The sequence below is a fragment of the Hevea brasiliensis genome, chromosome 13, assembly GCF_030052815.1.
Source record: "Hevea brasiliensis isolate MT/VB/25A 57/8 chromosome 13, ASM3005281v1, whole genome shotgun sequence".
In the NCBI taxonomy this organism is placed as follows: domain Eukaryota; kingdom Viridiplantae; phylum Streptophyta; class Magnoliopsida; order Malpighiales; family Euphorbiaceae; genus Hevea; species Hevea brasiliensis.
The window spans coordinates 58,707,242-58,722,468 of record NC_079505.1 but is presented as its reverse complement, the minus strand read 5'-3'; positions in this window follow the sequence as shown (position 1 = coordinate 58,722,468).

Sequence of the window (15,227 nt, the reverse complement as noted above, 5' to 3'; positions counted from 1 at the left end):
CTGTTGGAGTTGAGATTGAGAAAAATATTGAAGTGCTTTTTCCAGGTTTTCTGAAGAACTGTTTTATCCAAAATACAGATGGTACTCTGCCAAAATTTTTACAGAAGTCACTAATAGTCCAAATGTGTTAGCTGTTTCACTTCAGTTCAAGAAGGTTTTTAACACCTGTAACTTGTGCGCACCACTGTAAAAAGAAGTAAGAAAAGTTTAAAATCCCTTGTAGTGTATTTAATGGGTTATCAGTAGATAAAGTTGGTAATTTATTAGGTATACTACGGGATCATGTTATGCCTTACAGAGGGGTAGGGTGTGACATGTTTTAGTGGTATCAGAGCTAGTTTTTAAATTCTGTTTTCACCTGTTACTTGAATATTCTTTCTTCATAGTACAACTGCTCAATATCATTGTTTGATACATACAATACATTACAATATAAATATGCACTAACGGGAGGAAATCTCCTTGTGTTATTTGTTCAGGAGATCTAAGATCCTCGCATTGACTATGGAAGAGGGTGATCGTTCAGTCGATCAATCTATAGAGGCTGAGGTGCAAGGGGATGCCCCAGCCCTACACAATGTCAGTGGTTACAAAGACCACTTCAGATCAAGCAGTTTCCTACTTAGTTTGCTCAGCAGATGGCTGCAATGTTCCAACAAATGGCTAGTAATGTGCCTACTCAAGTCCCAATACAGACACCAGTGGTACAACCACAATCTCCTGCTAGACAGTATGACAAATTGATGAAATATGGGGCTACAGAGTTCAAGGGGACAGCAGATCCTCTAGAGGCAGAACAGTGGTTAGAGAGGATGGATAGGGTATTCAAGAAACTGCATTGCACGGAGGAGCTCAGATTTGAATACTCTGTATCTTTGCTACAGGGGGATGCTTATGACTGGTGGAAAACCATTCCCCACAGTCTGGTAGAACCTGCAGTGCTAACATGGAATGACTTTCTTAGGGAATTCAGACAAAAATATGTCCCTGATGCTTATGTAGACCATAAGCTACAAGAGTTTCTAAGTCTGAAACAGGGGAGCAGATCAGTGGCTGAGTATGAAAGAGAATTTTCCCGCCTGAGCCATTATGCAGTTAGTTTACTTGCTACCAGCAGGGAGAGATGCAAGAGGTTTGAAACCGACTTGAAACCCAGTATCGGATTACAAGTGGTCGGATTCAAACACACTAACTTCTCTGAACTTGTTTCTCAAGCCTTAGAGTTGGAAAGAATTGAGTCTGAAGCTGCTCCTGAGAAAAAGAAATAAGAGAAGACAAAGAAAGAGGGAAAATCAGTACAACAGAGTTCTAGTGATCCTACTGGAAAGAGGAAGAATTATGGGGGACACAACATGTTAGTAGTATGCCCTAGAGCATATCATTTAATATGTATCTTGTACATATTTTTATTAATAAAAGGCATTTCCACTTTTCCGTTTATATAATAGATTTATGTGTAATAGAAAAGGTCTATTGATATTTTGTTAGAAATATTATTCTTAAGTTGTTAAAAATATGAGTGACAATATTTCTAGCACAAAGTATCATAAATAGGTTCACAATCGAGGATATTTCATAATAAGGACATGACTTATCCAGAAAGATTATATTCATGTTTGTTCCCAAGTTATTTATATGAGATATAAATAAGATGGAATGGTGAGTCTCATGCCATATAACAAACATGATAGGCACTTATAAAAGATAAGTAGGCCGAACAAGTGACACTTATGACAAGCACATGGAGTTTACTCTTGTTAATGTTTTGTCATAAATCATATCAGTGCATATAATCTTTAGACCTGAGATAGCACAGTTATCTTGTATATAGGTAGTTTGAGTTTGATACTCCTTTCATACTTGTACTATATATGGGTATATGGGCATGTGTTGGCTCCTACTAGTTATATATGGAGGTAGGTGTTGATCAAGATGGAATCTGTTCCTCTAAGTAAATAGAGATAAAATCCTATGTTCATTTAATTATTCTTGATGTTTCAAGTTCCTGGCCAGGACAGATAGATTTATTCAGAAAAGAGAGTTTCTGATGAGAAAATCTTTTTAATCAAGAACTGGAATTAAAAGAGAACAAAATATTCATAGCAAATAGAGTTTGACATAAACCATGACTCTAGCTTGAGTTGGGATTTTGTAACAAAGAGATTCTAGTGCATGGTAACATATGATTATAGGTTCATTTAAGGTAAACCTTATTACTAATTGGGTGGCCATGGCATGCTATGCTAGGTGTTAACCATGGTCTATGAGGTTCATAAAATGATTTACAAAAATCATTTATGGTAAGAAAGAGTTCTGATGATATTAAGAGTTGATATCATGTCTCATTGCCAATTAGTGATGAGCCTAGTAAGTCACACACATACACAAGTTATCACCTATTTAAATATGATTTAATTAATTAATTAAAGAGTTTAATTGATTAATTAAATAGGTTTGGTTTACAATTAAATTGCAAAGTCCCTAGCATGACTTGAAACCAAATCTAGATTATTGGATGTATAGTATAAGTTAAATTTATATTTAAAGTGTTTAAATATGATTTTAATTAATGAGAAATTAATGAATTAATTTATATTGGATATAAATTAATTAGAAGAAGAGAAATAATTATTTTGGGTTGAGAACTCAAAATTAAGACACAGGGGCATTTTGGTCATTTCACAGTGTGACACGTGACACCATGAGATGGTGACACATGGGATTACACATAAGCTTGCCAAATGTTTTTTAATCATGTAAGATGATTAAAATCAAGATTAAATATAGGTTTGACACTTGGCACAATGTAATTGGGTCACTTAAACCTAGAGCTAATCAAAGGGTGACATGTGGCAAGGGTTTAATGTGTTAACCTAGTTATTTAAGTGTTATTATGAAAAGAAAAAGCAACCAGCAGCCACTCCTCTCCTTTTTCACACCACTTTGAGGCTTTTCATCTATTCTTCTTCATCTCTCATCAATTCAAAGAGATTAGCAATCAATCTCTTGAATTACGAACACTAGAAATTTTTTCTAGTGTCCTATTTACATCTCTAATCTCTTAAAAGGCAGAACTTGAATTTCTAATTAATAGAAAAAGCTTTAGAAGCTGTTCAAGGGCTGCCATAGGTGTTCTTGGTGTGGACAAGCTAGAGGAACAACATCTGGTGTCCTGAAGACGAATCTCAAAGGCGCAGACACGCTGCAGTGCATCAAAAGGTTTGTGTAATCTTTCTTGATTTATCTAGGGTTCTAAAATTAATCTGATTAATTTTAAAATCTTAAATGGCAAATAAAGATCCAAAAACATATTAAAAGAGTTTTAATATGTTGTTTATCATTGAAATCAAATAGATAAAAATAAATCTTACATGATGCATGTGATCCTAGGTGAAAATTTTTGAATTCAATGGTATAAACTTATGTTTTTCACGCTTCTGTTCCTTCAATTGGTATCAGAGCCACTATATTTGCCATTTAGATTGTTGATTATATGATTTAATTGTGTGATTTGATCATAAGATGATTGATCCATTGCTCTTTGAATCAAGAGGTGTGGCGGCATGCTTGATGAACTCCAACATGGTGCGCATGGCTTGGGAAGATCATGGTGCGCATGGTTGTTATTAAATTCTGCAATTGTTGCATGATGAAAGGTTCATCATATGACTAATTAAAATGTTTAATTAGGATTTTTAATCACACAATTAAATTATGATTCAAATCAGAATTTTAAAAATTGTTTGAATGTGATTCAAATCTGAATTTTAAAAGTTGTTTGAATGTGATTCAAATCTGAATTTTTAAAGATGTTTGAATCATATTTAAATCTGCTTTTTTAAAATTGATTGAATAAAATTCAGATATGATTTTTTAAAAATGTTTGAATGTGATTCAAATTTGATTTTTTAAAAAATGTTTGAATGTGATTCAAATCTGAATTTTTAAATTTGTTTGAATGAGATTCAAATCTGAATTTTTAAATTTATTTGAATCATATTCAAATCTGGATTTTTAAGTTGAATATGAGATATTCAATTTAATTTAAGTATGTATGTTTTATTTAATTGTTAAATAGTGATATGCATGATGGATGATCATGGACTATAAAAGACCAATGTGATTGGATTTATTTCTTTTATGTTTCTTTGGGATTATAAATTAATTAATTTATTTTAATTTATTTTGGGCATGTATTATTAAGTTTGTAATAATTTTTGGGTTGTAATTTCATTTATTTAAGTTCTTGTAAATTTGCCTTGGTATGCCAAGAATTACTATGTAATATTGGATTGCAAGAAGTTCAAGGAGGTCAAGAGCATTGGTGGGACCAGTGGGAGGAATTTAAGATCAAGTGTTGATTATGCACTCATTCAGCAACTCTTGTAAAATGAATGAATGAATGGAATGCACCTAAGAATGCCCTGATTCAATTCTTGGTGGCTCAGAATTGAATCCCTTAGAAAGTCCATGATCATACCATATTTACTGCTTATCCATGAATGCATGAGATGTATGGGAATGTATGCAATTATATGATATATGCATGCTAAATGGATAATGTGCAAAGTGAGACCTTAATAGTAATTAGAATGACCATAAAATCTTCCAAACAAATGATTAAGTTGGAAATGTTATAATTAAAGTAATTATAACATAGGCCCTCCATTGGGGCAATTATTTTAAGAACTTTTAAATAGTTGCATAAGATGCAATTAATTTAAGAGATTTTCTTAAGAATAATTGTTAAGCATGAGATGTTGTAAATATGTAAATGGTTTAGTGGCCAATATTGGATGTACTTGAGGACATTAAAATTATTTGCATAATTACTGGCTCAATGGGATCAACTTAACTAATGCAAGATAAGTCAATAATGGATGTACCTGGGATTTTGAGCATTAAGGGCAAGGTAAAGGATTGAACCTCACATGAGATGTGATGGGCAAGGAGTTGCTCACTTATAGTTTAGTAATTCCAATAATGGATGTACCTGAGGATGATCAATAGAATTATATGAATTCAATCACCCACTAGAAATCTATCCAACTAGGATTTTCGTTTTCTACTTTGGAAGTGTAGGATTCGCTAAGTTAGTGGGAGGACCAATTTGATTAAAAGACCATAATCATTTTGGTTAATTACATGATACATTTACTAATTAATCTGGTTATTTTTTGCAGTTAATTTTTTGAAAAGAATGAGCACAAAACAACCACCACCATCCAATATCCTTGCAAGCATACTTGATCACAATAGGTTGACAGGACCTAATCTGTCTGATTGGCTAAGAAATTTGAAACTTGTCCTGAACCTTGAACATATAGGATATGTTCTAGATTCAAATGTTCCTGGTCCCTTACCTCTAGAGGCCACACAAGAGGAACATGAAACTTTGGATAAGTGGAAGGAGCATGATATGAGAGCTAAGTGTTACATGCTTGCTTCCATGAGTAATGAGTTATAGAAGCAACATGAGAACATGCAGAGTGCGAGTAAGATCCTCCTTCACCTATAAGAGTTGTATGGTGAGCACAGCAGGAATGCTAGGTATGAGATATCTTGACAGCTATTCCGTATGAGGATGTCTGAGGGACAGAATGTTGGGGATCATGTCCACAAGATGATTTGACTGATTGAGCAGTTGGAACATCTTGACTTCAACATGGATTTCCAACTACAGACGGATTTGCTCCTTTAGTCCCTTCCTGTGTTTTTTGGGAATTTTGTGACAAATTTCCATATGACTAAACAGGAATGCACCTTAGCTAGTTTACTCAACATGCTGGTTATTGCCCAAAAGAATATGCCAGGCCATAAAGAAAAAGAGGTAGCTTTAGTTACATCTTCTTCTGCTGGAAAGTCCAACAAGAAGAAGGGAAATAAGAAAAAGAAACCTCAGATTCCTGGTCCTTCCAAGAAAATAGCTAAACAGAAAAGGAAGACTAAAGCTAATGGAGGCAAAGGAAAGTGTTTCCACTGCCAAAAGGATGGGCACTGGAAAAGGAACTGCCTAGAGTATCTTGCTTCTCTGAAGGACAAGAAGGATACAGTTTCGGAAGGTATGTCCATATCTTGTTATTTAGATTCTGATGATACTCATAGTTCATCTACAGCTTGGGTTTTAGATACTAGTGCCAGTTCTCATATTTCTAATGATATGCAGGAACTAGCAAATAGTAGCAGCTTGCGTTCTCAAGATATTAGAGTCTGGATTGGCAATGACTCAACTGTTGAAGCTTTAGCCATAGGATCTAAATCTTTTTACATGTTTAGACATGTTTTGTGTTTGGATAATATTTTATATGTACCTAATGCTTTTAAGAACATCATTTCTATATCTAGTTTGACTAGAAATGGCTATGAATTTTAGTTCACAGATGATGTTTGCAATATTCATTTTGGAAATAAGTATGTTGGTTTGGGTTATATGAATGATGGTCTTTATTATTTGTATAATAATGACAAACACAAATTGAATGCAAGTGATCTAAAAGAATGCAATGCCATGGTGAAAACCAACTCAAGTTCAAAATATATTTGGCACTTAAGGTTATGTCATGTTGCAGAAGATAGGATTGCAAAACTAGAGAAAATGGGGATTTTATCCTCATTGGGCTCTGAGCCTACTCCAACTTGTGAATCTTGCCTTCAGGGTAAAATGACTAGATCACCCTTTGTTGGATAAGGGCTAAGAGCTGAAAATATTTTAGAGCTAATACATAGTGATGTATGTGGTCTATTTAAAGAAATGGCTAGAGGGGGTTTTCATTATTTTATTACCTTTACTGATGATAAATCAAGGTTTGGGTATTTGTATTTGATGAAATACAAATATCAATCTTTTGAAAAGTTCAAAGAATTTAAATCTGAAGTAGAAAATCAAACAGGAAAGAGTATTAAAGCTCTTCGATCAGATCGTGGAGGTCAATATTTGAGTACTGAATTTGATGAATACTTGAGAGAGCATGGCATTGTTTCTCAGCTAACTCCTTCAGGAACACTACAACTGAATGGTGTATCTGAAAGGAGAAATCGTACCCTATTGGATGTGGTACTTAGTATGATGAGCTATACTGATATGCCAATCTTCTTTTGGGGATTTGCATTAGAATCAGCTTTGTATATTCTGAATAGGATTCCATCAAAATCAGTTTCTTCCACACCTTATGAGATATGGCATGGAAGAAAACCAAGTCTTAAGCATGTTAAGATTTGGGGTTGTCCAGCTTATATCAAAAAGCTGAACACTGATAAATTAGAGACCAGATCAGAAAAAGGTCGATTTGTTGGATATCCAAAAGATAGTTTTAGATATTATTTTTATTTGCCTACATCACAAAAGGTTGTGACAAGTAGAGATGCCACATTTCTTGAACAACAGTTTGTTCAAGAAAGAGGCAAAGGAAGGTAAATAGAGTTAGAATTGGAGAATTCTGACCAACCAACAGATCAGATGGATATAGATCCATCTAGTCAACCTATACCCGTTGATGAAACATCTACAGCTGTTCCTCATAGAACAACCAGGGTATCTCACCCACTAGTGAGATATGGTTTTCTTCATGAAGAAGAACAAGAGTTGTCTACTCATGAAGAAGTAGATCATGGAGATGATCCACTTACCTATGAAGAAGCTATATCAGATATAGATTCTTCAAAATGGTTTGATGCTATGAAATCCAAAATTGATTCCATGTATAAGAATCAAGTTTGGGATCTTGTTGACCCACTTGAAGGTATTGTACCTATAGGGAACAAATGGGTTTTCAAGAAGAAAATTGGTTCTGATGGAAAGGTAAAGACCTATAAGGCAAGGCTAGTAGAGAAAGGGTTTCGCCAAAGGCAAGGAATCGACTATGAGGACACTTTCTCGCCTGTTGCGATGCTTAAATCAATTAGGATTTTATTAGCAATAGCTGCATACTATGATTATGAGATTTGGTAGATGGATGTCAAAACAACTTTTCTCAATAGATACATTGAAGAAAACATTTTCATGGAATAACCTAGGGGTTTTGAATCCCAAGATGGTTCCAAGGTATGCAAGCTAAAGCGATCCATTTATGGGTTGAAACAAGCTTCGAGGAGTTGGAACATCCGTTTTGATGAAGCCATTAAATCCTTTGGTTTTATCAAAAATGAGGATGAGCCATGTGTATATAAAAAGGTTAGTGACAGTGCTATCACTTTCCTTGCCTTATATGTGGATGACATATTGTTGATGGGTAATGACACAGGTATGTTGACAACTATAAAGGTATGGTTGTCAAATACATTCTCCATGAAAGACTTAGGGGAGGCAACCTGTAACACCCTCCCTGTAGCAACTCTGTACATTCTACTGTTCCGGTGACCCGTGTCGGTTCGGACAGCTAGAACGTCCGCAAAAATATTTAAACTAAAGTCAGGAACCATAATTAACTCAAATATTAACAAGAAAAATTTAGTAAAAATTTTAGAAATAAAATAGAACCAAGTTAAATGAGCCGAGAACCAAGCGAGGGGTAACTCAGAGGGAAGTTGCGGTTCTCGCAACGAGAAGCCCTAGACCAGGGGAAAAAATTATAAAATAATTTTTGGGACTCCAGAGAAGGGTCATTGAGGTTCCTATGGCATTAGAATGCCAAGAAAATATTTAGAAAAATTTTTCAATCGGTACAGACAATTTTGACCCGTTAAGCCAAACGGAGGGCATTTTGGTCATTTCGCCTTCAGAGGTGATTTTTGGCCGACTTGTCCAATTAAGTAAATAATTATTATGATTCAAAACATGAATAAATATTGCTAAAAATTAAATTGAAATGTGGTAGAAAAGAAAAGAAAAGAAAAATAAAAAATTAAGCAAATTATGACATATTATGATGTCACTCACTTACTTCCAACCAATCACAATTAAACAACCTATTAATTAATAAATAAAAAGAGATAAATATGGCCAAAAACAAAAGAAATCAGCAGCCCTTCTTCTCCTTAGAAAAACGTTTTACACCCCCTCCCCTCTTCCTCTATTGAATCTCAACCAAAGCTCCATTTTCATCCTTATTTCATCACAAACTCTCCTAAGTCCTTTCACTAAAAACTTGTCTATACCTCTTGGGAAGTGTTTGGCAGCCAAGAAGAAGAAAGAAAGTGAAGATTGGGACTTGGAAAAATCTGCCTACAAGAGGTTAAAGTGAGGTTAGTGCACATATGTATTTAAAACTCCTTAATTCCATGTTAGAGATGTGTAATAGGTAAGAAATTGTGAAATAAATGAACTAAACTCATGTGTATGAAGCCCATGGATTTCCGTTGCCCCTAAGGAAGGAACAAGATTGAGTGTTTGGATGGACTTGGAGTGCACTAGAGATTATGTTTAAAGTGTATGAACATAAGGATAATGAAGTAGTTGGTTAATTAAGGTAAATTGTGTAAATTTTGAATTTAAGCTAGGGTTTTGGGAGTGAAAATTTGATTTGGCTTATAGAATGAATAGTGGACATTCTAATGGTCAATTAGTGACCATTTAAGGCAAGTAAATCATAATTTGAAGTGAGCTAATGCATGGTAAACTGAAATGGGGAGGCTGCCAAGAGACAGCAGAAATGAGGCTGTGAGTCCAGTATGTTTGGACTGCCATATCCTTGGCTGTGTAGGTCCAATTAGTGTTTGGCCAATTGGACATGAAACTAGGCTTATAATGGCACATTTTTTCTGAAGAAACCATGCCCAAAAGACCAAAGCAAGAGGACCAAAACTTGGCCCCAATCCGGATACCCTGCAAACAGCCCCTGCAGAAATGACCAAATGAATAGTAACTGTTCATTTGGCCATAACTCACTGTAGATATGGTCAATTGACCTAAAATTTTTACAGAAACAAGATAAGATATAGACGAACAACTTTCATGAAGGACACCAATCTAAATTATGCCATTAACCTAATCAAATCATTGAGCAAAGTGAAGTTTACTGTACTGAGATTTCCAGAATTTTCATTTGAGCAGTAATGTTTGGATGGCTATAACTCTCTCTAGAAAACTCGGATTTAGGCGATTCTTGAACCGATGAAAACCTAAGGCATATTAGAACATTTCATATGAAGAAAGTTAGGCCAAATTATGAACTCAACTTGATCAAATTACTGACCAAAATTGGACCAAAATCTGCCAAAACCCAAAAGTGCAGCATGAACAGTGCACGTAAACAGTAAACTTATTTTGGCCATAACTTGAGCTACAAAACTCCAAATGGAGTGATTCAAAAAAAGGAAATTCAACTAGACAAAATAAGGAACAACTTTCATGTTTACCATTTCCTCAAATTCCCACTATAAAAATAACAAATGTAACAGTAAAGATGAAGCACCAAATCTGAAAATTTTGTTCAATTAGCATTAAGCTTAGAAATGGTATTGGCAACCAATACCAACAAGTTTTAAATACAAAATGTGGTATTTTTGGGGTGTTAAAACCAATACACCTATTTTCTATCCAAAAGTCAACATTTTTGTTGACCAATGAGGTGAATAGTGACACCAAAACCAAAAATTGGCAATTTTGCCAAAATGACCTAAACTTTGAGAAAGCAACCAAAACCAACAAGTTTTGAATACAAAATGTGGTATGTTGGGAGTACTAAAACCAATGTACCTATTGTTTATGCAAAAGTCAACATTTTAGTTGACTAATGAAATGAATAGTGACATGAAAACTTGAAATTCAAAAATTGTGAAACTTAAAAGTGCAAAATGCCCTAGTAGGCCTAATGTGATTGGTTTGGATAGGTTGGCATGCCAATAGGGTATTGTTTTAGCAATACTGCGAAAGGCTTTATGCCTGTATTCACGGCTTTATGCCCGTATTCATGGCTTTATGCCCGTATTCATGGCTTTTATGCCCGATTATGTGATATCATGGCTTTTTAGCCAGACCGATCGTTATCGTGGTTGACGTTCTGCGTCCCATGGTATGACGGCCCGAGGCACCGCGGTGTCCAGTGCCAACGACCCATTATCCAATCCAGTCGTCCAGTATAGGTTACTTAGGCATGGAAAAGTATAACTGTGATTGAACTGATTATTAAAGAAAATACGAAAATTAAGTATTAGGAATGATTACAAAAATACAAAGAAGCTCAATATCATGAAGAAAATAATTAACGAAATGCATGAAGAAGTTAATATCATGAAACATGATTAGCCTCGACTACACAATAAGTTAGTAATTATTCATTTCTTATGAACACAATAGCAAGGAAATTATTATTTTTATTTGCATATTGTATTTTCTTGTATTATTGGCACCACTAAGCTTTATGCTTAGCGTCGCTTTGCAACGCTGTAGGTGCGAAGATTTGGACAGAGGGCCCAGTAGACCACAGATTGGGTAAGGCCGTTCACAGTTCTGCATAGTGTCCGTGTCACCTCAACTTCTGCAGTGCATTGGTAGGACACTAGGTGTCATTTTGGCATTCTGTAATAAATTTTGATTTTCTCATATGTAATGAAGCCTATGTAATGTATTTTGATTTTCATGTAAATAATGCAAATTTGTGTTTGTAAATGGAAAAGTGAATATTGATCTGTGATTGTTACATGACTATCAAATGAGATGAATGATTGAAAATTGAAATTGAGAAATGAATGGTTGACAAATGTTGAGATGATGATTATTGGAGTTTGAGAGTAATTGAATACGAATATATGAATATTGGAAGTGTTTTTCACAGGTTCCGAAGAACTGTTTTCTCCATTTTTAGCCGGTACTCCGCCGGATTTTCTTTAAAATTTTTGGAACCTTAAATAAATTATAATTTCGATAAATGGCTTAAATAAATTAGATTTCACAAGTTATATTCAAAAGGAAGAATAAAAATGAATTAAGATAAAATAGAGTGCTCGGCACACTGAGTGGCATAACTTGCTCGGCTACACTGTAGTCGGGTAAGGGGTGTCACATTTAGTGGTATCAGAGCACAGTTTAGGCGTTTCTGGGCCTAGATTGAGTCCATACCATGCATTGCATTTGTAAGAGTCGAGGTGACACTAATGCAGATCTGTTTGTTTGTCTTATTATTTTGAATAGGATATGGACCCTTCATCACAGATGGTAGTCGAGGAGGAAGTGGAGAGTCATGCTCCACCTGCAGCAGCTGAGACTGGGGGCATGAGAGAATCTGCTCCGCCAGCTCAAGCAGAGCCTGCTCAGCCTCCACAGGCCATGTTCCAGCAAATGGCCGATTTCTTTAGACAAATGGCCGGAGTAATGCCACCGCCACCACCACCAGCTCCACAGCAGAAATCACACCTGGAAAGATTAAGAAAGTTTGGAGCAGTGGACTTCTATGGCAAGAGAGAAGATGATTCTGTTGCAGCCGAGAATTGGTTGAACAGAACAGGCAGAGTTCTAAAACAACTCCACTGCACCCCAGAACAAAACCTGGAAGCTGCCATATCTTTGTTGCAAGATGATGCATACGAGTGGTGGGACACGGTGTCCAGTGAAGTACAGCAGGAAATAGTAACTTGGGATTTCTTCCTCTCCGAATTCAAGAAGAAATATGTGGGTAGTGTATATCTGGAAGAGAGAAGAAGAGAGTTCATTAACCTGAGGCAGAGACAGCTGTCAGTGGCCGAATATGAGAAGGAATTCGTAAGATTGAGCCGCTATGGAAGGGTGATAGTCCCTAATGAGGCCGAGAGGTGTAAGAGATTTGAAGAGGGATTGAACGACAATATAAAGCTCATGATCACTGCCTTGGGAATCACTGATTTCACCAAGTTAGTGGAAGCTGCATTAAAAGTGGAGAAAGTGAGAATAAATGAACAAAATAGGAAAGATAAGCAGCGTAAGAGGGAATTTGGATCAGGACAGTCAAGTATACCAACTGATAGTAAGAAGTTTAAGGGTTCTAGTTTACAAGATCAGACACAGGGCCACAGAGGCCAGATTGGAATCTCTATAGCTAGTTCCCCGGGCACAATAACAAGGGGATTAACTTGATCTGAATGTATGCATTGTGGTAGAAGACACAGAGGGGAGTGTCGACTGTTAACTGGAGAGTGTTTCAAGTGTGGGGCTACGGATCATTTTATAAGAGATTACCCTCAGAGGAGTGGTTCAATAGCTCCGGTACAAGTTGATAGACCTTCCCCTATAGTTCAAAGGGGTAAAAGATCGGGTAGAGCAGAAACAGCTGACATTTCACAGAAGATTGTTTCTGAGACAGTTGAAAAGCCCGAAGTCAGGGTGGTACCACAAGTATATGCTATGGAAGCTCAGGAAGAGCCAAACCCAGACACTGATGAGGCGATACAAGGAAGTGAAGAAACAAAGAAGTAGCAACTCCCCGATTACTTAAGTCAGGTAAATTTCGAGAACGAAATTTAAATTAGAGGGGAAGAGTTGTAACACCCTCCCTGTAGCAACTCTGTACATTCTACTGTTCCGGTGACCGGTGTCGGTCCGGACAGCTAGAACGTCCGGAAAAATATTTAAACTAAAGTCAGGAACCATAATTAACTCAAATATTAACAAGAAAAATTTAGTAAAAATTTTAGAAATAAAATAGAACCAAGTTAAATGAGCCGGTGCCCAAGCGAGGGGTAACTCAGAGGGAAGTTGCGGTTCTCGCAACGAGGAGCCCTAGACCAGGGGAAAAAATTATAAAATAATTTTTGGGACTCCAGAGAAGGGTCATTGAGGTTCCTATGGCATTAGAATGCCAAGAAAATATTTAGAAAAATTTTTCAATCGGTACAGACAATTTTGACCCGTTAAGCCAAACGGAGGGCATTTTGGTCATTTCGCCTTCAGAGGTGATTTTTGGCCGACTTGTCCAGTTAAGTAAATAATTATTATGATTCAAAATATGAATAAATATTGCTAAAAATTAAATTAAAATGTTGTAGAAAAGAAAAGAAAAGAAAAATAAAAAATTAAGCAAATTATGACATATTATTATGTCACTCACTTACTTCCAACCAATCACAATTAAACAACCTATTAATTAATAAATAAAAAGAGATAAATATGGCCAAAAACAAAAGAAATCAGCAGCCCTTCTTCTCCTTAGAAAAACGTTTTACACCCCCTCCCCTTTTCCTCTATTGAATCTCAACCAAAGCTCCATTTTCATCCTTATTTCATCACAAACTCTCCTAAGTCCTTTCACTAAAAACTTGTCTATACCTCTTGGGAAGTGTTTGGCAGCCAAGAAGAAGAAAGAAAGTGAAGATTGGGACTTGGAAAAATCTTCCTACAAGAGGTTAAAGTGAGGTTGGTGCACATATGTATTTAAAACTCCTTAATTCCATGTTAGAGATGTGTAATAGGTAAGAAATTGTGAAATAAATGAACTAAACTCATGTGTATGAAGCCCATGGATTTCCGTTGCCCCTAAGGAAGGAACAAGATTGAGTGTTTGGATGGACTTGGAGTGCACTAGAGATTATGTTTAAAGTGTATGAACATAAGGATAATGAAGTAGTTGGTTAATTAAGGTAAATTGTGTAAATTTTAAATTTAAGCTAGGGTTTTGAGAGTGAAAATTTGATTTGGCTTATGGAATGATTAGTGGACATTCTAATGGTCAATTAGTGACCATTTAAGGCAAGTAAATCATAATTTGAAGTGAGCTAATGCATGGTAAACTGAAATGGGGAGGCTGCCAAGAGACAGCAGAAATGAGGCTGTGAGTCCAGCATGTTTGGACTGCCATATCCTTGGCTGTGTAGGTCCAATTGGTGTTTGGCCAATTGGACATGAAACTAGGCTTATAATGGCACATTTTTTCTGAAGAAACCATGCCCAAAAGACCAAAGCAAGAGGACCAAAACCTGGCCCCAATCCGGATACCCTGCAAACAGCCCCTGCAGAAATGACCAAATGAACAGTAACTGTTCATTTGGCCATAACTCACTGTAGATATGGTCAATTGACCTGAAATTTTTACAGCAACAAGATAAGATATAGACAAACAACTTTCATGAAGGACACAAATCTAAATTATGCCATTAACCTAATCAAATCATTGAGCAAAGTGAAGTTTACTATACTGAGATTTCCAGAATTTTCATTTGAGCAGTAATGTTTGGATAGCTATAACTCTCTCTAGAAAACTCGGATTTAGGCGATTCTTGAACTGATGAAAACCTAAGGCATAGTAGAACATTTCATATGAAGAAAGTTAGGCCAAATTATGAACTTAACTTGATCAAATTACTGACCAAAATTGGACAAAAAT